Raw genomic sequence first — 23,571 nt, 5'->3', positions numbered from 1 at the left:
GGGCCTCTGTAGACCAGCTCTGCTCTCTGTGGCCCTGGCTGTCCACTGGCCCTCTTGGAAGGTCAAGGAGGCAAGGAGGCACATCGATCTCCAGCTGTGCTTCACGGCTTACTTTATCTCATCAACCGCTACAAACATCCTTTGATAGATTCTAACAGCCCCATTTTACATCTGAGGATGTTGGGGTTCAGGGAGGTTAACCTTGCCCTAGGTCACACAGCTGCAGAGGCTGAGCCAGGATCCTAGCCCTGATCCCCAGCCATGCTGCCAAACGGGCAATACCACCCACTGTGCCACAGCACCACCACGAGAACCCCGTGGGCATGTGTTTGCGTGGTGCGGAGGGGCTTCCCAGGATGATCTGTGTTTCTGCCGGTCAGAAGATTCCTCTTCTCTCAAATCCCAATCATCTCTGTCACTTTAAAGTCGGGGGCTTCCTGGAGAAAAGCAAACAGACTAGCAATGAGCCAAAGGAAACCTCTAAAGAAGAAACGGCCTACAGGGGAGAATCACTTCATCCAGGGCACCCAGCCACCTGTAGTACCTGAGGGTGCACGCACACAGGCACACACGCACAGAGGCACACACATGCATGCCCCCCCACACATGCACACATGCATACATGCATGCCCACACACACAGGCATACATGCACACACACAGGCACATGCATGCCAACACACAGACACAGGCACACGCATGCCCACACATACAGGCACACATGCACACACGCACACAGGCACACACATGCATGCCCACACATACAAGTACAACATGCACACACATGCATGCACACACACATGCATGATACATACATGCATGGCACACACATATGCATGCACCCACATGCACACCCACACTACGGAATAGAAACCTAAATGACAGGGGCTGCTCAGGAACACCCGGGGCACCACACATCTGCAGGGCAAACGACGGGTGCAAAGTGGAGCTGTGGCTGCCTTGAGGACAGAAGTTGTTGAGGACAGAGGATGTTGAGGACAGAGGCTTCAAAACCCATCAGAGAAGCTTCCTCAGGGCAAGTGAGCTGTAAAACAGTTACCAGTTGGACTCATGGGGACATGGGGTGTGTTGGGGGCAGGTGGGAGGTAGAAATCGCCAGGAAGAGGGAGCTAGTTCCAGAGAGAGGAGCCCGCAGCTCATGGATTTTCTGAGCTGGAGCCTGGCGGGCCAGAAGAGAAGACAGGAGGTGAGAGGGATCGGTGACGGGTGAATCGGATTTAAATGCACAGGCAATAGGCTTCCAGGAGTTTCCACCCTGGTTCTAGGGTCTGCCCTTGAGTTACTCAGAGTAAACGTGCCCCTCTGCTACATGGTAGCCCCTGATAGATCAGGAACCGCCCCCCCCGACCCCCCAGCCCGCCGCCACTAACGGCATCACGGTGCCTTGGTCTTCTCCAGGCCTGGCCTCTCCAGTCCACTTGACTCCTCTGCCTTCCATGGAATTTCCAGGCCTTTCCATGCGGCAGCCTCCTCTGCCCTCTGCCTGGTAGGTCAATGTTCCTTTGGAGACGTGTGTCTCATCAGATTGTGTCCCTGTGGCTGCAGCTAGTTGGCCCTTTCTCAGGACAGCCTCAGCCCCTAAGATGCCAGCCTCTTGCCCCTGCAACCTCTCTTGCGTGCCACCAATCTCCCAAACTGCTCTTTGCCCAGGCCCTTCCTGGAACCCGGTGTCCTGTCCCCACCAATACCGTGAAGATAGGGCTGGGGTCTGGGCTGGCTGCACCTGTTGTTGGCGGGGGGTGGCGTTCCTTCTCCTGCTCTTTGAAGGGTTAACAGAACCTCAAGCCCACAATGCCAGGGTACGAAGCTGGCTCCAGGCCAAAGGGAAAGAGATCTGGCCTTCTGATCCAGGCGACAACAACGCTGAAAGTGAGCCAGTGGGGGAAAGGCTGCAAAGCCAAAACCCAGCCACCCCAGGCAAAATTCTGAATGGTCAGCTCCACAATGCGCTAGGGTTGGTGGGGGTGGGGAGCCAGCCTGTTAGCAAGGTCAGGACCCCCGTGAGCGCCGTAAACAGGGGCGACAATGCCCTCCCTTCCTCCGGAGAGGCAGCTCCTCTCCCAGCGGTCCCCTGGGCCCAGGCCTCCCTGTCCCCCGTCCTTGCGGGAGTCTGACACTGAAAAGCCGCTCTGCTTCCTCAAGGAAAAGCAGGGCCTTTTGTGAGCTCTCACTTCCTCCTCCTGTGGGAACCGCTCCGGGGCCTATGAACATCTGCCTGGGGCGTCTTTCTCAGAGGCTGAGGTGGGAAAAGAGGAGGGGTGCCGCTGCCAGGGAGGGGGCTGCAACCCGCGGGGCTGGGATTGTCATCACCAGGCTGGAGAAGAGAACAATGGGGGACCCCCAGCCCCCCTGGCTTGGCTTCCCTCTTCCCACAAGCCTGCTCTTTTGTACTTAGGGGGAGGCCAGGGGAATTCTTTTGTTTGCTTGTGTTTCCCTTGTTTTGTTTTTGTTTGGCCTTTGGCTCGCCCCCGCCCCCAGGCTGGGGCTCCGGATTGCGGAGGGGGCGGCCCAGGCAAAGGGGCCGCGATGGGTTGGTGGGAAATCCCGCAGCTCCTCTGGGAGGAAATGCTCCGGGGGCTTCGTGAGGTGAGGAGAGTCAGATGCTGGGAGGCGGGGTGAGATGTTTCACTGCCAGGTGGACCCGGCCTCTGCTGCGGGTGCTCTCATCTGCGCGGCGCGTGGGGCCCCAGGCAAGTGCCGCCCGGGCGACAGGTGCCCACGGTCATCCGAAGGGCAGCTGGAGGCGTGGCTCAGAGCTCTCTCTGGAGGGGAGGCTGGAAGCAGCTCAGACTCCGGGACTCTGAGCCTTGCTTTCAGGCTGCATTCCAGGAAATGTGTCCAAGGAAGTCCTGCCGAGGTTCCCAGTGTGACCGCCCCATGGGTTCACCTTGCCGGCTGCCTAGACAGAGCCGATGTATCAAGACAGGGGGATTGCGAGGGAGAAAGCGTAATTCACACACAGCGGCTGTGCACGAGATGGCAGTTTTATTATTACTTTGTCGAAGAAATGAGTCAAACTCTGTAAAACATCTGAAGAGATTTATTCTGAGCCAAATATGAGTGACCATGGCCTGTGACACAGCCCTCAGGAGGTCCTGAGAACATGTGCCCAAGTGGTCGGGGTACAGGTTGGTTTTATATATTTTAGAGAGGTGTGAGCCACCAATCAAATAGATTTAAAAAATACATCGGTTTGGTTCAGAAAGGCGGGACAACTCAAAGCTGGGGGCTTCCAGGCTATAGGCAAATTTAAACATTTTCAGGTTGACAGTTGGTTGAGTTTATCTGAAGACCTGGGATCGATGGAAAGGAATGTCTAGGTTAAGGTAAAGGATTGTGGAGACCATGTTTTATTGTGCAGAGGAATCTTTCAGGTAGCAGACTTCAGAGAGAGAGCAGGTTGTAAAATGTTTCTTATTAGGCATAAAAGTGTACCTGGCTCTGGATCTGGAAAGAAAGGAAGGAAAACAAAGGGAGAGGGGATTCTTTATAGAATGTGGATTTTTCCCATAAGAGACTTTGCAGGGCAATTTCAAGGTATGGCAAGGAAACCTATTTTGGGGTTAAATATTTTTTCCTTGTCTCATAATGTTATACCAGAGTCAGACTGAAAAGTAAGTCATAATATATAGAGTCAAATAAGACCCATCTGATGAGAATTTGTGGTTTGTAGGGCATGGCTCCCTAGACCCCTTAGGTAGAGATTTGGGCAAGATAAAAAAAGTCAGCGCTTAGTCCTCAACTTAAATAGTCTCCCCAAGTATTTAGGGATTAGAGTTTTTTGTTTTTTGTTTTTTGTTTTTTTTTTTTTTTTTTTTTTTTTTGAGACAGAGTCTTGCTTTGTCGCCAGGCTGGATTGCAGTGGTGCAATCTTAGCTCATTGCAATGATCTCTGCTTCCCAGTTTCAAGTGATTCTCCTGCCTCAACCTCCTGAGTAGCTGGGACTAAAGGCATGCACCACCACACCCAGCTAATTTTTGTATTTTTAGTAGAGATGGAGTTTCACCATGTTGGCCAGGATGGTCTCAATCTCTTGACCTCGTGATCTACCTGCCTTGAACTCCCAAAGTGCTGGGATTACAGGTGTGAGCCATCTTGCCCAGCCAGATTAGAGTTTTTAAGGTGGACTTGGTGGATAGGGGCTCAGAGGTGGGCAGTGCTGTTTGGTCAGTTTGGAGATGGAATCATAGGGGGTCGAAGTGAGTTTTCTTGCTGTCTTCTGTTACTGGGTGTGATGGCAGAACTCATTGGGCCAGATCACCAGTCTGGGTGGTGTCAGCTGATCCTCAGGGTGCAGGATCTGCCACATGTCTCAAGCACTAATTTTAGGTTTACAATAGTGATGTTACCCCCAGGAGCAATTTGGGGAGGTTCAGACTCTTGGAGCCAGAGGCCGCATGACTCCTAAACTAATTTCTAATCTTGTAGAGAATTTGTTAGTCCTTCAAAGGCAGACTGGTCACCAGGCAAGAAGGGGGTCTTTTTGGGAAAGGGCTGTTATCAATTTTGCTTCCCAATTAAACCATGAACTGAATTCCTTCTCAAAGTTGGTTTGGCCTATGCCCACTAATGAACAGGGCAGCTTAGCAGTTAGAAGCAAGATGGAGCCGGTTTTTAAGTCTGATTTATTTCACTGTCATAATTTCCTCAGTTATAATTTTGCAAAGGCAGTTTCACCAGCTGCAAATGCTGTTTGCTCCTCACGGCTGGAAAAGACATGGTCCACTAGTCCCAGAACACTCAAGGGTGCCCAGAGAAGTCACACCCCTTGGGAAAGAAACTGCCTTGACTTCAATTATTTACAAGCTCCAGCAGGAGGCTCAGGGTACATGAACACTGGGCTATGGCAAAAGAGCTCTATTCTGAAGAAAATCCCCTCAGCTTCCAAGACGTGATGCCAGCAGGCAGAGGAACAATTGTCCCCAGTCACAGAGCTCAGTCAGATCCCCCCCAATCAGCTGCATTTTAGGCCAGTTTGCTACCCCTGAGGTCTGTGTAGATGTCAGTGTGGACATTCACATTCTTTTGAGCTCACATCTGAGTGGCCCACACGTAAGTTCAGTAAGAAGGCAGAGGAAACAGCCCACTTCAGTACCTGGAAGATGATTCAGAAATATTTCCCAGGAACTATCCCTGAAAACAACTGATTGCCTTGTATTATGTGTGGATGAAATAAAGACCTCAGCTTCATGAGCTGACATTTCTGCCACATCTGGGATGCCTCAGTTTGGCTTCTAGAGCAATACTCAGCCCTGGCTGCACAGGAGAGTCATAGGAGAGTTAACAACAACAGCCATCTCCACCAAAAAAAAAAAAAGAGAGAGTGAGAAATTAGCAGGGCACAGTGATGTACCCCTAGTCCCAGCTACTTGGGACACTGAGAGGGGAGGATGTCTTGAGTCCAGGAATCTGAGGCTGCAGTGAGCTACGATTGCACAATTGCACTCCAGCCTGAGTGACAGAGTGAGATACTGTCTCAAAAAACTACCCCCCTAAAACCGAAAAGCAACAGCATCAACAAAGGTGTTTATTGTAGAAAAGAGTTAGGCTGTATCTTACAAAGCTGAAATGCAATTATCATAGAACCCTGCATTTGCACTCTTGGGCATTTATTCTAGAGAAAGGAAAAGTTATGTTCACATGAAAACCTGCACCTCAATGTTCATGGCAGCTTTCTTTGGGACAGCTCCAAGCTGGAAACCATCCGGATGTTCCTTCATGGGTGAGTGGTGAGACAAACTGTGCTCCGTCCATGCCAGGGAGGTCTGTTTAGCAGCAGAGACAATGGACTCTTGTTGCACATGACAGCTTGGGAGGATCTCAAGGAAATTGCGCTGAGTGAAAGAAGCCAGTCTCAAAATTGTTCTTTGAGAATGTGTGATTCTGTCTAAATAACATTCTTGAAATATGAACATCAGAGATGGAAAACAGATGAGTGGCTGTCTGGGGTTAGGAATGGGGATGGAGCCTGAGGAGTAACTCGAGGGATGTCATTGCCCCGTGGTCATGAAGCAGGACTCCCTATTGTCACTTGTGATGGTCACACGAATCTACACACATGAGAAAATTGCACAGAACTACACACACCCACACCCACATGCATGTAAACCAGTGAAATCTGAAGAAGTTAGGCCAGGGATGATAGTGCACGCCTGTAGTCCCAGCTACTTGGGGGCTAAGACAGGAGGATCGCTTGAACCGGCGAGGTCGAAGCTGCAGAGAGCTGTGTTCGCACCACTGCACTCCAGCCTGGGTGGCAAAGTAAGACCCTGTCTCAAAAAAAAAAAAGAAATCTGAAGAAGTTCTGTGGACAGTACCAAGGTCACCCTCATGGTTTTGATGCCATCCTGGGGTTGTGCACGGCGTTACCACTGGAGTTGAGGAAAAGACATACAAGCCTGCTGTTCATTGTTTCGCAAATTTCTGTGAATCTATAATTACTTCCAAATAAAAAGGAAAAACGAAAACCTAAAATGAAATATTCCAGCCTTCATCCCTACTTGCCGTTGAGTCAGATTGTGGTCAAGCACACCCATGGAGCAAGACAAAGACCTCACACGGGAGCCACTGTTAGAGCTTTGTATTATGCACAGAGACAGAGAAAAGAGTTAGGCCAAAGGTGCCATCTCCCCAGGAGCCTCCCAGGACACCACCAAGACAATGGCCAGATGGCTGGGAGAGGAGCTGCGGGACACCCTGTCACTAGGGAGCCGGTTCTGGGCTGCAGCAGAGTGGTTTTGTATCCCGCACCTGAACATGGAGCGTGGGAGAAGACCTGTATTTCATCAGCCCTGGGGAGAAGGGAGGGAGGTGGAGGTAGCTGCAGAGCAGCTCCTCATGGGCTTCCATCCTGTCACGTTCTGGGGAATCACAAGCTGTTCTGCCAAGACCCAGGTAGGCAGGTAGGCAGGTAGGCAGTGCTTCCATGGAGCCTGTGTGGAGCCGCACAAGGTTGTCCAGGCACCAGGGCAGAGCAGTTCCTGTAGACCTCTGTTGGCGTGGGCCTGGGCATTGGTATTTGTAAAAGCCTCCCTGCTAATTCTGCTGGGAAGCTGGGCTTGAGATGTCCTTTCTAGCTTGGGAGGAGGAGGAGCCAGAGGCCTGCATTTGGTTTCTGCCTGCAGCGTGGCCCCGGGCAAGTCAGCATCCTGCTGCACTTTGGTTCCTTACCTGCGAAAGTTCGGGCCTGTCCAGCCTGAAAGGGAAAGCCACTGGGTGTAGGATTTGGAACCTGCTCCCTGGCCATTCCAGCACTTGCTGCTGTAAGCTGCGGCACAGCCTCCCTGTTGGCAGAGAAATGCTCAGGACATGCAAAAGCCACATTCATCAACCACAGGTCCCAGTGAGGCTTTCTGCGGCCATAAGCAGGACAATGAGAAAGGCTGGAGAAAGAGTGCACCTGCCACCATGCGCCACAGCTGCATGCTGTGTCTAGGGCTTTCTAAAGCAACTCCTCCCTCAGACTGGGAGAGCATTTAGCACACTAACATACATGCATCTAAGAGGGGAATGTGATGGTTTTCACCTACACATAAAAATATGTTAGAACAGTGTCCCAGGTCCTATTCAGCTCATCCACGTGTCCATTTAATCCCTTATTCATTCAATCCACGAACACTAAAATGTGAGTCACCATCACAGAGCTCTGCTTGCATCAAGCTTCAGCTTCTCACTGGGGACTGCATGTTCAGGCTGGAACTCTGGGCCTCTAGAAAGCCCCAGCACCTTGAGTGACAGAAGCAAAAACAAACAAAAAAGAGAAAAAGAAATAAAGGCCCAGCTCCTCGCTATTAGATCAGGGCTTGAAATATGAGGAAGTAGCCAGGGCAAAGACAAGGCTAGGGGCTTGGTGAAGATGCAGGGAGCTGGGCCCGGGATTCCTAGGAAGAAAAGGGCCGGTGCATGTGCTGGTAGCCAAATTATCAGTGCTTGGGTTGAGCAATCACATCTGCACGCCTGTGTCAAATGTCTGCGTCTGTCCGTGGAATACGTGGCATGTTCACAAATGTTATGTGGACATGGGCGTCCAGGGTCATGAAGGTTTAGGAAAGACCAGGAACACTAGATGGAACAGTAGCTTATTCTGCAGAACTTTCCAGAAACTTTACCGTGCTAACTCGGTGAATCACCAAGATGAAGATGGAGGCTTTCAAGATGGAGACGCAACCAGGAGTTTCCCAAACATGCATTGATAGGGTTGGGATCTGCGTCCCTGCCCAAATCCCATGTTGAATTGTAACCCCCAGTGTTGAAGGTGGGGCCTGGTGGGAGGTGACTGGCTCGTGGGGGTGGAAGCTTCATGAGTGGTTTAGCACTAACACCTTCATGCTGTCTTGTGATAGAGTTCTCATGAGCGCTGGTTGTTTAAAAGTGTGCAGCACCTTCCCTCTCCTGCTCTTTCTTGCTCCTGCTATGACCATGTGAGATGTGCCTGCTTCCCCTTTGCCTTCTGCCATGATTCTAAGTTTCCTGAGGCCTCCCCAGAAGCAGTAGCTACCATGCTTCCTGTACAGCCTGCAGAGCCGTGAGCCAATTAAAGCTCTTTCCTTTATAAATTACCTGGTCTCAGGTATTTCTTTATAGCAGTGAGAGAATGGATGAACACAGCCATGAACACAGAGCATCTCATGGGACCCTTGGAGGTGTTGTCTGAGGCCAATGACAAGATCTGTTCGAAGGGACAGCGGGCTCTGGGTCCCTGGAGAGGCCAGGATCATGCCAAGGGCCAGGCAGCCAGGTCAAGGTTGGGGACAGGAGGAATAGGAGTCAGCTGGGACAGCTAGGGAGGTTTTTGTGGGATTTGCAACCAGCGGTGACCTGAAAGTGACAGGAATACATTCCGTTGACTCTAAAGGAAGAGGCAGTTGCTTCTCACTGGGTTATGGAGGACTCGGGGCAACCCAGCTTAGAGTCAAGGCCGACTCTAGACAGCAGGAAGACAGGGCAGATATCTCATCTGCAGGAGACAAAGATCCTGCCGAGAGGAGGAGCAGGCCTGGGGGGTCGTAGAGGCTTCCCTAACAGAGGCTTCTTCTAGACTCACAGCCTGGGCAGGATGGGGCCTGATCTTCCAGTCTGAATGAGAACCTTCCCTCCCATAGTTAATCCATCAACTTAGCAGTCTTAAGAAACCACAACTGGAGGAGCTGTTGGTAGAAGTCCCAGAATCCAAAGGCCCAAGAACTAGGAGCTCCAACGTTCAAGGGCAAGAGAAGATGGATGTTCCAGCTTGAGAAGAGAGAGAATGAATGTACCCTTCCTCTGCCTTTTTGTTCTATCTGGGTCCTCAGTGGATTGGGTGATGCCCACTGACATGAGAGGAGGAGGATCCTCCTTACTCAGTCTCCAGATTCAAATACTTCTCTCTTCTGGAAACAGCCTTGCAGACACACCCAGAAACAATGTGTTCTCAGCTATCTAGGCACCCTTTAGCCCAGTCAAGTTGATACATGAAATTAACCATCGCCCCCTCTTTCATCCTCTGAGCTCCAGCATGTCCCCTCTTGCTCCAAGGTGTTGAGCACACTGTGCCCTTTGCCTGGAATGCTCCTTCCTTCATTGTTCTCCTACTTGTCACTTCCTATCTTGGTTTTAAAACTGAGTACTCCCATCTTTCTAACAACAAGAGAATGAGTTTATTATTATTTTTTTCTTTTCTCTTTTCTCCTTTTCCTCTGCTCCCACTTCCTACTTAGCTCTTTAGAAATGCAATTAGAGCCTTTTACCTCCCCTTCACCAGGTACTCCCTACAGGGCAAGTTCAACTAACTTCGTGCTTGATAGCTCCAGAGTGGAACTCCATCCCACCTTGAGAGACAGGAATCCATCTACAACTCAAAGTATCCCCAACATTAAACTCTCTCTCACCTGCAGATGCCTCAAGAGACAAACATCTATCCACAACTCAAAGTATGGCCAACATGAAACTCTCCCACCTGGAGAGTTTCAGTCACTTTTACAACAATGAAGGTGCCAACTCGACCACCTAATAGGTAAAGGACCAAAGTGAATTCCACAGACCCCTATCGCTTGCTTCCTTCAGTACGTGCTGTTCATGTACATTTTCTTCTTTTTTTTGAGATGGAGTTTTGCTCTTGTTGCCCAGGCTGGAGGGTAATGGTGCTGTCTCATCTCACTGCAACCTCCACTTCCCGGGTTCAAGTGATTCTCCTGCCTCAGCCCTCCAAGTAGCTGGAATTATGGGTGCGTGCCACCACACCTGGCTAATTCTTTTTGTATTTTTAGTAGTGATGGGGTTTCGCCATGTTGGCCAGGCTGGTGTAGAACTCCTGACCTCAGGTGATCCACCCACCTTGGCCTCCCAAAGTGCTGGGATTATAGGTGTGAGCCACCACACCTGGTCTGTCAATTTTCCTTTTAAAAGCACCTGCTTTCTGCTCTAAAAGGGAAGCAGCACCCTTAAGGCAGAAAGCCTGTACTTCTTCCCCTAAGCTAGCTCTGTAATAAAAAGTCACTTTCTTTATACCAGGCCTCACTCTTGTTAATTAAACTCTGCCAGCAAAGAACAACTGAGCCTGTGTTTTGGTTACGGTTTCAATGCCACGGTCACAAGAAGACTTCTAGGAGACTGTCCAGAAACCAACTCCTCCTCTCATCTCCCTTTTCTCTCTACAAAATCATGTTGACAAAAAGAGACAAACCATAAGATATTTGAAGAGATTTATTCTGAGCCAAATATAGGTGACCATGCCAAATGGCATAGCCCCAGCAGATCCTGAGAACATATGCCAAGGTCATCAGGCTACAGCTCAGTTTTACACATTTTAGGAAGACAGAAGACATCAATCAATACTTATAAAATGCAAATTGGTTGGTAGGGGGCTTCCAGGTCATAGGTAGATTCAAAGATTTTCTAACTGGCAATTGGATGAAAGAATTAAGTTACTATCTAAAGACCTGGAATCAATAGAAGGGAGTGTCTGGGTTACAATAAGGGGTTATGGAGACCAAGGTTTTTATTTTGTAGATAAAGCCTCCACGTAGCAGGCTTCAGAGAGTATAGATTGTAAATGTTTCTTACCAGACTTAAGAAGAGGCCAGACTCTCAGTTAATTCTCTCCTGGATCAGGGAAAGATCTGGAAAGGGAAGAACATTCTCTACAGAATGTAGGCTTTCCTCATAAGAGACAGCTTTGTGAGGCCATTTCAAAATACATCAAAGAGATATATTTTAGGGTAAAATGCTTCAATTTATTTCAGAGCCTACTATCTGTCATGATGGAATCTTATTGCTACAAAGGTCTGTAAGGTCAGTCTTAATGCCTCTGTTTTAATATTAAGGCTGGTCAGCTGTGCCTGAATTCCAAAGGGAGGAGAGCATACTGAGGCACGCCTGATCCCTGCTTCCCATCATTCCCTGAACCAGTGTTTCAGGTTAACTTTGGAATGCCTTTGGCCAACAGAAGGGGGTCCATTCCGTTGGTTGGGGGTCTTAGAATTTTTGAATGGCATTCATGTTTATTGCAGATGCAACTTATGTGATTTTATAGATGAGGGAGAAGCAAAGGCATGTCTTACATGGCAGCAGGTGAGAGAAAGAGAGCAAGTGAAGGGGGAAGAGTCCCCTATAAAACCATCAGATCTCGTGAGAACTCACTCACTATCACGAAAATAGCATAGGGAACTCTCCTCCCCCATGACCCCATCACCTCCCACCGGGTCGCACTCTCTACACATGGGAATTATGGGGATTACAATTCTAAATGAGATTTGGGTGGGGACACAAACCAGACTGTATCACATCTTGGCTATTATGAATAATACAAACACGAGGGTGCAGATGTCTTTTCAACATGCCAATTTCATTTCCTTTGAATAGATACCCGGAAGTGGAATTGCTGGGTCATATGGAAGTTCTATTTTTAGTTTTTGAGAAGCCTCCATGCTGTTCCCCATTTTGGTTGTGCTAATCAAATTCCCACCGACAGAGAACAAACATTCCCCTTTCTCCACATCCTCACCAACACTCGCTATCTTTTATCTTTTTGACAGCAGTCATTCTAACAGGTGTGAGGTCATATGTCTTTGTGGTATTAATTTGCATTTCCTTGATGATTAGTGATGTTAAGACGTTTTTCATTTAGCCACTTATGTGTCTTCTTTTGAGAAATATCCACTCGGGTCCTTTGCCCATTTTTAAATTGGGCTATTTGTCTTCTTACTATTGAGTTGTTTGGATTTCTTACATATTTTGGGATTAACCCCTTAAAAGATGCATGGTTTCCAGACATTTTCTCCCATTCCATAGGTTGTCTCTTCACTCTCTCGTTTGTTTCCTTGGCTGTGCAGAAGCTTTTTAGTGGAGTGCAATCGCATTTGTCTAATTTTTTGCTTTTGCTGCCTGTACTTTTGGGGCCGTATTTAAACTTTACTTTTTCAACCCAGTGCTCAGTAAATTCAATTACGAAGATGTTTCCTGGAGTCCTCCAGCCATCCTCAGATTTGCCATGATGAACACTCCTATGATTTCACTCTCTCAAAGAATGGGATTCTTGCAAAGTGCCAATCTTGAGGGCATCAGTAAGTTAGAAATGGGCTCTCTGATTTAAATCAAATAGACCCCAGCCTTTGTTCTAAGAGAAAGACGGGGAGCTTCCTCATAACCAGTAGCTTCCAATATTCTTTATTCTAAGCATGAAGACATTTCCCTTTGCACACTGCACATTAAGCCTTACTGAGGCAAGGCAGGAAACGGTGCCCTTTTCCCCAGTAACTTCCAGCATGTTCAACACCCGGCTGCTCTGTATTGCCGTTATCCAAATGGGTGGTGATTCTGTCGTTTAACTGCCTCTTTGGGCAAGAATATTTGAGAGTAGGGATTTTGCAAAGGTTCTGCTTTTGGAAGAGTTTGTTGGTTCCCATTAAATAGGTAGACGGAAAGCACAGGGAATCTGGAGGTGCTTTACAGTGAGGACAGCATGGGGCTTGACGCAGGACAGAGAGGAGTGCAATTTTTTGTGTGCCCCCTAAAAGGATTCGGTGGGGGGAACTTCTGCCCATCACCAGGTGCTCTCAAGGCCAGTGCAGATGGAGAGACAAGGTTCCATGGTTATCAGCTATTCCCTCCAGCCCCTCTCATTGGCACATTGGTCAGTGCTGCCAGGGTTAGGAGGTGAAGCCCCTCTGTGGGGTGCCCCCACATTGCACAAGGTGACCCTGCAGAGCATGCAGTCACAGGGAAGCTGGCACTCCATCTGTTGGGATTCGTGGGCTCAGTTCGTGCCTCCACCTGTGCTGCGCCCGACGGGCTGCGATGCTGCCGGTTACCCTGCCTTCCCCACCAGAGGTCGAGCTCCCTGAGACAGCAACCAGGCACTGCCTGTCTTTGTGTTTCCCAGCACAAAGAAAAGAACTGAACACTTAACTGATTCAATAACAGGAAGAATAAGTGAATGAATGAGTGAGTGCATTTTAAAGCCAAGGGTGTTTCTGCCTCACACGGTCATTGTCTTAGAAGAAAAGAAGGCAAATAAGGAGATCAGTAAGAAGCCCTGTGTGCCTGATTGCTTCCTGTGCTTTTCGACCTTCAGCCATGAAGCATGACCTTTATTGCTCGTTGAGCACAGACAGCTTTTAAAGGATATCCTTCCACTGCCCTCTCAGAAGGAAGGGGCCTTGGAAAGTGCTCAAAGCCCACCAGTTGTGGGACCTTCTGAGGATGCTATGAATAAGAATATAGTAAGAGAAGGTGGCGGCAATATGGGATTTCGAAGTGGTCCTGCAGGAAGGCTAGGTCCGTGTCAGCTGCTGGGGCAGAAAAGTCTTAGTGAGAGTAATTGATTTATTCAGTATCATTTGAAAGTGAAAGAAGACAGGATAGCTATCCTCCCTCCAGCTTTCCATTCACCCTGTACAGATGCGTTTGTGCTCATGCACACACATGTGCGCGCACACACACATGCTCACATGCACACACACAGATGCCATGTCTTGCACACACATCATGTGATTAACACAGGTATTGAATGGAAAGCTACATGTTCAAAAGAAGTTGATACAGCAAAAGCCCAGGTAACATAGCCCAGGGTAACACAGTTGTCATCAAGTATTCTCTCGGGGCAGGCAGGGAGGAGAGGGGAAGGCTGCTTGGGAAACTGCAGGCAGTAGGTCTCAGAAGCAGGGAGGCAGAGATTGGGTTCCTGTGCCCCAATTTCTCCAGTAAAGCCAACAAAATGGCATCAGCTGGGAGTGTTCTGGAGTTTGCATCTGTCTTGGAAGTCCCATCAAGAGTTCCAGAAATGCTTGATGTTTAAGGCAGAGCAGTCAACTGCCACCAGGTGATGACACAGCAGAGCCAGGGCTGAGACAGACCTGTGGGGCTAGGGACGTAAGACTGGGCTGACGGCTGCACAGGCTCGGCCCCTTCATTGGCTTGGCCATAACCAGCCTTGCATTTCAGGAGCTGGGAGTTCTGGACCCCCACTTACATGCTATGTGGCTCACTAGGTGATTCTCTGTGGATAACAACGACTTGGATAGCTAAATTCCCGTGTGGACGAGCATGGTGGCTCACACCTGTAATCCCAGCACTTTGGGAGGATGAGGTGGGTGGATCACCTCAGATCAGGAGTTTGAGACCAGCCTGGCCAACATGGAGAAACTCTGTCTCTCCTAAAAATTCAAAAATTAGCTGGGTGTGGTGGCAGGCACCTGTTATTCCAGCTACTTGGGAGGCTGAGGCAGGAGAATTGTTGGAAGCTGGGAGGCAGAGGCTTCAGTGAGCTGAGATTGTGCCACTGTACTCCAGCCTGAGTGACAGAGTGAGACTCCATCTGAAAAATAAAAAATGGACATGCTTTATGGACTATCAATGCTTCTCTATGCGTCATCTCGCTATCTCAAGACTGAGAGCCAGGCTGGGAAGGGGTCTTACCTCCACTGTGCAGGTAAGAAAATTGCAGCTTAGAGAAATGACAGAGCCAGGAGCTGCCAGCTGTGTCTGCGCTGTGTCATGGGCTTCTCCAGAGGCCATGAAACACCCTTTCTCCAAAGTCCAGGGGGAGAGACACAGCCGAAAGAGGGCACTGAGAGGTGTGGAACTCAGATCAGGAAGCCTCTGCCTGGCACCCTAACATGGCCACTGAACAGCGGGTGGGCAGAGCTCCTGGGGCCTTGTTTCGCATCTTAGAACCAGGGACTTTACTTGATGATCTGTGGGGTCCCATTGCTGGCGTATTTGGCAGGGCTTGGTGAGCCTCTTTGTGACCCCCAGAAAGCTGGACACAAGCTGGATGTAGGCTGGACACAGTCTTAGCCCTGAACCCAGCCCACATCCCAACATTCCCATGCCCCATCCATCCTCTGAAATCCCATCAGCCTCGGGCCCTCCCATCCCCACAGGCTGCCCCCCTAGACTTCTGCAACCATCTCCCACCTCGGTGCTGGCTCTGCGACTGTCCCCTCACCCCCACTTCCTACACCAGCGTTTCTGGGATTGGATCACGTCACTCCTGCTCAAACCTCTTCGGTGACTCTGTGGCCATGGCTGGTGCAGGGACCTTTCAGAGGCGAAAAGGACAGGACCCAGCTCCACCCCTCATCAGCCCCACCTCCATCCTGGCACTTACTATGGTGAGGTGACTATCTGTTTACTCCCATCTCCCCCTAAAGACCAGGGTAAGTGAATGTTTTCTGTCAAGGGTTAGATGGTAAATGCTCCAGGATCCAGGGGCCACCCAGCCTTGGTTGCACCAATTAAGCTACGCCTATATCTATAGAAGCACCCACAGACCAGATGCCAGGGAACAGGCATGACTGCATTACAATAACACAACACACAGTGGGCTTGATCAACCTGGAGGGCTGCCTGGAGGGGGCATGGGAGCCCTGTGGCTCCAAGTCTGAGGCTTTGGAACCGTGGGTGCCTTGGGCTGCTGGGTCCAGCCTGCGCCTGGGCTTCTGCCCCAACAGCTCCTTGCCTGGCTCCTCCAGTGGTGACTTCCAGGCAGGGGGAAGGGCAGGGGCTGAACTGTTGGCCCGGATTCCTGCCTCACTGTGTCCGAAGGGAAGGGCCCAAAGTGACCCCAGCCCCAGAGTGAGGGAAACTGCCCCCCTGCTCCCAGGACCCCCGGGAGTCCCGTGGTGCCAAGGCTCATCCGATGCAATGCCTGGGCCCAGGGCCCCACCCTGAGAGCCCAGCAGGGTGGCAGCCACAGGGTGGATGGGTGGATACAGCTGCTTCTGGAAGGCTCCAGCCAGCTGTCAGGAAACCTCTCTGCTTTCCCTTCCCTTCAAGGCCTGTGTCTGTCACCCCCCCCACCCAGACCCTCGTGTCTGGTCTGGAGTCACTCTGCCACCTTGAGGCGACCTCTGGGAATTGCACCCATCGCCGCCAGGCCCACCTGAGCGCCGGCTGCCTGAGCACCTCTCCAAAGCCCGCCCCAGCTGCCTCGGGAAGCCTGTTCATTCTGCAGAGCTCTGGAAAGCTCTGTTCTGGACCGGCCCAGAGACCACCCCCACTGCCCCGAGACGCCCCTTTCACACAGAGCAGTCCTGTCCTGCGCCTCCCGTCCTCCAGGCTCTCAGCTGGGCCTCCCCTGAGAGCTGCTGTAGGAAGGAGCCCTCGTCTACCCACGCTCCTCCTTCCCTGTTCTCTGCTATCGTCTCCACCTGCCAGGATCAGCCACAGCTGTGTATTTACGGTTCTGTTCCCCTAGAGTGTCGGCTTCTGAGGGCATGTTGTTCCCTGCTCTTCCCTGTGACTGGAACAGCAACGGCACATAAAAGATTCTCAGCAAATGTTTGATGAGTGAACGAGCAACAGCAAGTCCGCAACAATGCACCAAGACTGAGGGTAGGTGGGGAGAGGAGAGGGGGAGAGAAGGGGAGGGGGAGAGAAGGGGGGAGAAGGGGAGGGGGAGAGAAGGGGAGTGGGAGAGAAGGGGAGGCGGAGGAAGGAAAGGAAAGAAAAGGAGGGAAAGGGAGTGGGAAGGGAAGGGAAACCAGCTTGGGGCTTCAACCCTGGGTGGTGCCTGCTGAAGCGGGTGGGCAGGAGGAGCAGAGCCCCGGGAGGCCCAGGCTTGGGGAAAGGCAGCTGCAGGGTCGGAAAGAGGAAGGCAGGGGCTGAGGCTGAGGGCCCTGGGAATCTCGCACATTCCAGGGTTCAGAAGGGTCAGCTTGGGGTCCACCTCTGGGGAGTGTGGAATGGGGATGAGTCTAGAAGCAGCTCTGCAAAACAGTGCAGGCTTCCCGGCCACCGGAAGCTCAGAGGGGAGAGAAAGGACCTGGGCGCTCGGGGAGGTGGGGAGCATTGTTGGAGGCCCAGTGTTTGGGTAAGGGCTGATGGCCCTGTGTCAGAGCCCACAGCTGGTGCACACCTGGACCACCGTGCTAGCCCCTCGTGCTCACTCTGGAAAGAGTGTTAGGAGGGAAGTTGTCTTCCCGGGAGGGACAAGGATGGCGGGAATTGTGGAGTTACACATGGGAAAGGTGACTGCAGGAGCTGAGATGTGTGGCTTGAGGATATCACACATGAAGCCAGAGCCTAGACTTCCAGCCTGCACGCCGCCGTCTGCTGGGCCACAGCCAGGCTGATGTGGCTCAGCATAGGATTCTGTACTCTTGGTCATAGCGGAGGGCTGGGCCAGGCACGGTGGCTCACACCTGTAATCCCAGCACCTTGAGAGGCTAGGGTGGGAGGATCACTTGAGCCCAGGAGTGCAAGATCAGGCTGGAAACACACGGGGACCCTGCATCTACAACAAATAATGAGCCAGGTGTGGTTGCACGCTCGTGTTCCCAGCTACTCAGGAGGCTGAGGTGGGAGGATCACCTGAGCCTGGGAGGGAGAGGCTTCAGGGAGCCTTGATCGGGCCACTTCACTTCTGCCTGGGCAACAGAATGAGACTGTTTTTGTTTTAAAAAAGCAGAGGGCTGCCTGTAAGTGTTGAGTTCTCCATGTGTGACCAGGAGGGCTGCCTGGAGGGGGCAGTGGGAGCACCGTGGCTGCCCGGTGGATCCAAGTCTAAGGCTTTGGAGCTCGCAGAGGCTGGGTCAACAGAGTATATGTTCAGTTTTCTGACGCTGGATGCCCTGTTACTGCAGAGGCATTCAAAGATGCAACTAGCTGCCGGGATTGATGTGAAGAATGTCGAGGGGACTTGAACCTGTTGCAGGGAGGGACTTGGTGGTGAGACAGGGAACTGGGTAGCCCGAGGGTTCTAAGGGTCTGAGGCCACCCTGGGGTCTTGTGGCTCAGCTTTGCCTGGCGCTGTTTCGTTCCCTGAGTGTTCAGTGCACGGCAGGCTTTGCTGATGGCTTTTTCTGCATTGTCACAGCCTCAGTAGCCTTACTCTGTCCATGCGGTGATTCTCACTTTACAGGCCGGGGACTTGGGTCTTCGAGGCTCACGTTCTCAGGGCTAAGCTTTGAGCCATGGCCAGCTTCATTCTGGACTTGACCTGGTTACCATGGCTCTGCTTAGGGGAGCCTAGTTCCCCTGGGCATAAGTGACACCGAGGCCTGGCTTTGCTCCTTGGACCTCAGCTGGGCGCTGCCTTCCTCTCCCCATCTGTGTCCGGCAGCTGCTCATGCAGCATCTGAGTCTCGGGGTAATCTGGGGACAGCACTCAGTCCCCAGAAGCTCTGCAGGGAGGGGCCCAGCATTCACATGTAAGCAAAGAGCAATAAGCCAGGAACTAAAAATAGAAGATGCCTCTTACTGGGCCAGTTCTGATGTAAAAATGCAGAACTCAGAATTAAACAGGCACTTTGCACTGCAGAGGAACAGTACCCAGTTACGCTATTCTGGGCTAGGACACTGAGAAGCTTTGTGAGTTTTTACTGCTCAAGACAATGAATAATACATCAGTGTCTACAGTCTCAATTCAAACGATGGTTCATGAGCTACACCGAAAGCTTCATTCAATTCAATTCATATTCTGTTGTGATCCTCCTATACCTTAGAAAGCCTGGGCTTGGTAGCCAGGTGGCCTGTATTTCTTGGTGATTAAAGTCTGCATCTTCTAGGGAAATGCTTCTGGCATTGTGGAACAGAGATAACTACTGGTCTGCAAATAACTTGTTACTGGCCTATGAAGAGATAAGCATAGAAATGGAGAGTAAATGCTTTACAGTAAACCTTTACAGCAGCTTAACAAACTTAACTGGGTTATGTGGGTTGACTGTAATTATAAAGTTTGCAGCCTGGGCAACATGGAGACCCCATCTCTACCTAAAATACAATTAGCAGGCATGATGGTGCACACCTGTGGTCCTAGCTGCTTAGAAGGCTGAGACAAGAGGATCACCTGAGCCTGGGAGGCTGAGGCTGGAGTGAGTCATGATTGCACCAGGCTCCTCCAGCCTGGGTGATAGAGTGAGATACTGTCTCAAAAAAAATAATAGCGTGGGCTGCATTTCATTTTATGTGTTCATTTTCTATTTCATTTTTCGAATAGTTCAGTTTTATGTTTTATGAAAGTGTTGGTTTGAAATAAGTTGGAAATTCAAAGAAAGCAGAACCAAAAGCCCTGGTCTTTTTCCTCACAGATGGCCGAGAAGCATGGGTCCAGGGCACCAGGTCCTGTTTGTTGAGGCTGGGTTGACAGAGTGCACGGTCAGTTTTTTGATCCTGGGTGCCCCATTGCTGCAGAGCAGCAGGCAGCAGTACAAGCACTTGGAAGGGAAGGGTATGCTGACAAAAAGAATCAGACTCTGTAAAGTATTTGAAGAGATGTATTCTGACCTAAATATGAGGACCATGACCCATGACACAGCTCCGGGAGGTCCTGAGAACATGTGCCCAAGGTTGTCAGGATACAACTTGTTTTTATGCGTTTTAGGGAGATGTAAGACATCAATCAATACATGTAAGGTAGTTCAATCCAGAAAGATGGGACAGCTTGAAGCTGGGGTTGGGAGGGGTGTTTACAGGTCCTGGGTAGATTCAAAGATTTTCTGATTGGCAGTTGGTTGGAAGACTTAAGAACTGGAATCAATAGAAAAGAGTGTCTGGGTTACGATACGGAGTTGTGGAGACCAAGGTTTTTATTACGCAGATGAAACCTCCAGGTAGCAGACTTCAGAGAGAATAGATTGTAAATGTTTACCAGACTTAAAAAGGTGCCAGACCCTTAATTTTCTCCTGGATCAGGGAAAATATCTGGAAAGGGAAGAGGATTCTCTACAGAATGTTTTCCCCATAAGACACAGCTTTGCTGGGCCATTTCAAAATATGTCAAAGAAATTTATTTTGGGGTAAAATGCGTTGATTTCTTTCAGGACCTGCTATCTGTCATGTGATGTGTCTTACTGCTAGAAAGACTCTGGTTGGCCAATCTTAATGTCTCTGTTTTAATGTTAAAGCTCGTTAGTGGTGCCTGAATTCCAAAAGGAGGAGGAGGAGGGCATAATGAGGCATGCCTCATCCCCTCTCCTATCATGGCCTCAACTAGTGTTTCAGGTTAACTTTGGAAGGCCCTTTGTTCAGAGAAGGGGTCCATTCAGCTGGTTGGGAGGCTTAGAATTTTATTTTTGGTTTACCAGCACATGCATGATTCATACAAGGCTCTCTGTGCCAGGCACTGTGCTGGGCTCTGGCTGTGTGACCCTTTGGTTCATGACCACAGCTGGCATTCCTGGAGCCACAGTACCCTCCTGGAGTTTGCAGACCAGTGACTGAGTCAGGACACCCAAGTTCCAACCCTGACCTTGCAACAAAGTAGCTGGGTGACTGGACAAATCGCTGACCTCTGTGGGTTTCAGGTTCCTCACTTGTAAAATGAAAGGTCTGGGCCAGATCACTCCTAAGAGTATTTCCAGTTCTTTGGTTCTATGACTCCATCCCTGGATCTGGTAACTACTGAGATGCCAGCTTTACAACAACAAGATCAAGGCCAGATTTCTAGACAAGTTCTCATAGCATGTTGGAGACAGTTTCTTAATTCAGAGCACAAAAGAGTCACAGATGTCCAACACTCATATATTTTTACAACCCTATTAAGGTTTAAATTAATACAGTAAACTGAGTGTGTCTGAAATGTGTAGTGTACTGAGAGTTTTGACCTATTCATTCACCCGTGAAGCCATCATCTCAACCAAAATACAGAACCTTCCCATCAGTTTCCCAAAATTCCCTTGCGTTCCTTCACGATCCGTTCCCCCTTCCACTGTCTCTACTGACCATCCAGAGAAACCACAGCCATAGGTGCGATCAGGGAGGACGGAAGACCTTGTTGCTCCTGTTAGGAGAAGTGGAAATTAAGTTTCTATGGTTGGAGGCATTCCTGGTTGAAGGCAGGAGGCTGAACGAATCCTCTGAATCCATAGAGGACATAAAAGGAACAAGAGACTGAGGGCTAAGAATGAAAGGATGAATATCTCCAACCAGAGAAAGGAAGAAGAGGAGACAGAGAAGACTAAAAAGGAGCCTGAATTGTATTTGGCTTTTGTGATGCTGGCCAAAAAAATGGGTATGCAAGTGGACTAGGAAAAAATAAAACACAGCTGCCCCTTGGACAGTGTGGGAGTGAGGAGCCTACATAGCCATGGGCCCCCGCTGAAGGAGACCTCAGGTGTTTCATGGATGTGAGTTGATTCACTATATTGACTGCTGCCTTCTGTGTTCCCAGTGAAGAACCTCACCTCCTGTACCATTGTTCTTCCAGGGGTACACAAAAAGACTTTCCATCCTATAACAGGCGGAGGTGCACCTCAACATTCTTTGCAAATGTAGTAAGTTGTTAAGTTTAAACATCTTAGTAGTAGTGGTCAGCTCCACGTCCAGCAGACATTGTTGTTTCCCTTGATGTCCAACAGATGTCTCTGTGTGTCTCTCTTGTCCCCATGCATCCACACTGGGGCACCACAGTGTAGTTTAGACACTGCAGCTCTAAGTGTGAAAACTCTGTTGAGACACACTTGATAATCCTGTAGCCTTACTAATCACAATGACTGGACAATGTTTAAACCGACAATTTCCATATCATGACAAAGCATTGCATTCACTGGTGAAACGGCTAGGTGCAGTGGCTCACGCGTGTAATCCTAGCACTTTGGGAGGCTGTGGTGGGAGGATTACTTGAGTCCTGGAGTTTGAGACAAGCCTGGGCAATATAGTGAGACCCCCATCTCTATAAAAATTTTTTTAAAAATGAGCCAGGTGTGGTGATGTGTGCCTGTAGTCCCAGCTATTAGAGGCTGAGTTGGGAGGATGGCCTGAGATCTAGGTGGCAGTGAGCTGTCATCATGCCAATGCACTCCAGCCTGGGAGAGAGTGAGACCACGTCTCAAAGAAGAAAACTCAAATAGCAACATTGCTTCCACCTCATTATCTAAGAAGCCCCTTCACGGTACAGAAGCTGTTCCCCACTATTAGTCATGGTTCTCCCGAAAAAACAGAACTAATAGGAGAGATAGATCGTAGATAGACAGATAGATAGATAGATAGAGATAGTTGATATAGAGACGAGATATAAATATAGATACAGATGATATAAATATATAGATATAGAGATGAAGTGTTTATTTTAAGGAATTGGCTTTCCTGATTACAGAGACTGGCAAGCCCAAACCTGGGGTGTGGACTGTCAGGCTCGAGACACAGGAGAGCCGATGGTGCAGCTCTGCTTTAGAGGCCGGCAGGCAGAGCCCCAGAAGAGCTGACGATGCAGATGAAGTCCGAAGGTGGGCTGCTGAGAAATTCCCTCTTGTGCAGGGAGGCCAGTCTGTTTTGTTCTATTCAGGCCTTCAACGGATTGGATGAGGCCTACCCCATTGTGGAGGGTGATCTGCTTCTTCAAAGTTTACCAATTTAAATACTAATCTCATTCAAAGATTCACTCCAAGTTGACATATAAGAGGAACCACCAGACTCCCCAGCCAGCCTTCACGTGAGCAGTACCTTCAACATGCACCCTACCATCTTTGCAGTCCCAGGAGAGAGAGAGTCTTATTCCTGATAACTCCAGCAGAAGTCTTGGTCTTGCTCTTATGACCCATAAATCCCACAGCCCATTGCTGCTCCCATCTCTGTGGCCAAAAGCAATGTCCTCGTAGGCCAGGCTCGCGTCCTACGCCCACCCCAGGCTCCAGCAAAGGGCCAGCCATCCAGAACTATGCAAATTGGAGAGAGGGTGAAAAGGAAGGGCCTCCACGCAGAAGTCAGAGTGCAATGAGCAGGAAGGTGGAGTGGACACTGGTGATGTCCTGAGATGGCCATTCTGGCTGGCTGCACTCCACTGGGCCTACCCGAGCCCCAGGTTCTCAGGACCTTCTGAAAAATGACTTCTAGAGATCGTAGCTGTAGGACCGCTGGAGGAGCAGGGTTAGAGTGAGGAAAAGGAGATCTAGGAAGCCTTTTTTCACAATCTCTTTCTGAAGAGCACTCACCCAGGCTGTAGGTCACGAGGAAAAGCCCAAGCTTCCATTTAAAGATTTGCATTTCCTGAATTGCCTCTGCATCTTTGGTGATGGCCCAGGAAATTTGAATCTGGAGGAAAGAGGCACGCGACAGCGCTGGGTCTACATGAGCAGAAGACAGGAGCCCGTTCTCAAAGGGCTTCTTGTGAATGATGGTCCACCCCACACCAGC

The sequence above is a fragment of the Aotus nancymaae genome, unplaced genomic scaffold (assembly GCF_030222135.1).
Source record: "Aotus nancymaae isolate 86718 unplaced genomic scaffold, 86718_ANA_hifiasm-v0.15.2.pri h1tg000079l, whole genome shotgun sequence".
Taxonomy (NCBI): Eukaryota; Metazoa; Chordata; class Mammalia; order Primates; family Aotidae; genus Aotus; species Aotus nancymaae.
Note: the sequence above shows the minus strand (reverse complement) of the source record.